Here is a 2,556-nt window from a genome sequence, read left to right as displayed (position 1 = left end):
GGTGGAGCGGTTCCCGAGGTAGTCGGGCGAGCTTCGGATTAATTTTTGTAAGTTTAGAAGTTTGAGCGTTAATTAAATGGAGAAGTTTGACCAAAGTCAACACCAAGGGTAAATGTGTCATTTTTGTGATTTCGTTGATTCCATTAGGTCCGGAATGTCATTTTTGACTGAGTTGAGCTGTTGGTTCGGGTCCTGAGGCATTCAGGTGTGTTTTGGGTACTTGGTTGGAAAGTTGAGTTTTGGTAGTGTTGGAGTTGACCTTAGTCAACCTCGGGTCAAAACGACCTCTTTTGGGAAATTCGAGTGCGCGAGTGAGTTCATAGCGTGTTTATGATAGAAATGCATATTAAGTTTCTGTCCGATGGTTTTCGAATGGGTTTCGGGTGTTGGTTAGGGATTTTGGCGAAACCACATCTTTCTGGTTTTAGTCATCTGGTTTTTCATTCTCCGCGTTCGTGAGATGGCCTCGCATTTGCGATGAAGGGGGACCAGGTGGGGCACTGTGTTCGCGAGATGGTGCTCATGTTCCTGTAGGGTAGTCGGGGTCTGGGCAGGGTTGGCCTGTCATCGCGTTCTCTATCGACCAGTCGCGTTCGCGATAGTCTGGGCTGGGTCAGGTTGCGTTTGCCAGGCTAGATAGCATTCGCGAAGGGTAATGGCCTGAACAGTGAATTAAAACCTCAAATTCGAGTTTCATTTCCTATTAACGAGTTTAGAAGCTGGAGAGCTCCAATGATTTCTTCTTTTAGATTAAGCTTGAATTCATGATTTCTAGAGTAGAAATTGCGGGGTTTTCCATAGAAATGGGTTTAATGAATTTATTAAATTAAGGGTTCAAATGCTATTAGAACTTGATGATTTTGGGGATTTAGACTATTTAAGTTATGAGTTAGATGATTCTAAGCTTAAATTCCAGATTTGTCCTTGTGGGCTCGGGGTAACTTTTTTAGGTTCCGGACTAAACCTTAGCAATATGGGTATTGTTGAGTTCGTATGGTAGTGTAGATTACTGATTTGACCATATTGAACCCGAAATCATGTTTAATTACTATTTTACCCTTGGGGTTTGGGACGGGGTTTTAGGATGGTTTTTGAACTTGAATTTTGTATGGAGAAATAGATATCCATAGCTTCGTATTCTCATCTAGAATGTATATTTGAAAAGAATGGGCTCATTTGGAGGCTCAAAGGAAAGGCAAGGCCTTCGAGTGACTCTTCGGCTTCAGATTCAGGCAAGTTGGGACTTACTAGACCCTTTATGTAGTGTTTTGTGTTGGTACATGTAATAAGGGGCAAAATGGAGAATTGGGGGTCCCATATGTGAGGTGACGAGCACTTGTGCGGGTACCGGTGTATCTGTTTGGGTAATTAAAATAAGAAAGTATTATAATTGTGACGAAGATTATATTTAGCCTTCGGGCCATGAGAATGGTGGATAAATCCATTTAGGTCGGTATGACTGTCGTTTATTTGGGTAATGAGAGCCATGATTGACTGACAACATGTGTATAATGACTTGAGTTGCATTCATCACTCCACATCTCATCTGATCTATGAAAAGAGGCACTTAAATCTTAATATTGACTTTTTTTTTTTTTTTTTTTTTGCATGATGCATGCATATCCATTCATTCTTTCATGATATTGGTTACATGGGACTAGTAAATGGAAAGATAGGGGCCTGAGAGGCCAAATATTGGACATAGTACATGGATGCAGAGTAATGATGATATTTAGCCAACGGCTGGGAGCCGATGTGATCTGGGAGATCTGGTATTTCGGGTGGATATATGGACCTCGTAAGTCTTCCATGGGTCATGTGAAACCTACTTCCGGAGCGTGTGTATACTAGTGCATATGGCCATTGCATTGAATATTATTCACTTACATTACATGCATTCTCTACATCTCATACTATTTATGCTGGGTTGACTTGATTTCATGACATATGTGTGACAAGGGACTTAAAGATGGGATCTTTAGGCTTATACTTGACATAGATGATATAAAAGTGGAATATTTATTCTCGGATCAGTTAAGACTGAATCTTTACAAGTGAGTTGGGATAGGAGTGGATTGTAAGAGTGGCTTTAGCATCCACACCTACTTTACTTGTTGAATACTTATAATTTGTGTGGATTTGAACTAACAAAGCAAGAAGAGGAGTATCGGAAGTACCATCCCTCTTCATCACTATAGTTTTGTCACACCCTAATTTCCGTTAGGGCGTGATGGGCACCCGACCCTTATTTAGGGCCGAGCGAACCCGCGGACTCACATAATATTCATACTCACGCTGGCTCTCAAATCATGACACAAATATACATAACAAAAATTTATCGAAGAATAATATGCTTTTTGCCTTTCTCAAATCAAATAAAATCTTGCAACATATGAAACTTATAACACAACGCATAATAATATACCGGCTTACATAGCCATTTACATAACCGACATCTAATACCCACAACACGTCGCAAAGTCTCTAACATAGAACAAACTGTCATAACATAATGCTCGGCTCGCGGCACTCACTGAAGGAGCGGAGCTCGCCAAT

The sequence above is a fragment of the Lycium ferocissimum genome, chromosome 4 (assembly GCF_029784015.1).
Source record: "Lycium ferocissimum isolate CSIRO_LF1 chromosome 4, AGI_CSIRO_Lferr_CH_V1, whole genome shotgun sequence".
Classification (NCBI taxonomy): Eukaryota; Viridiplantae; Streptophyta; class Magnoliopsida; order Solanales; family Solanaceae; genus Lycium; species Lycium ferocissimum.
Note: the sequence above shows the minus strand (reverse complement) of the source record.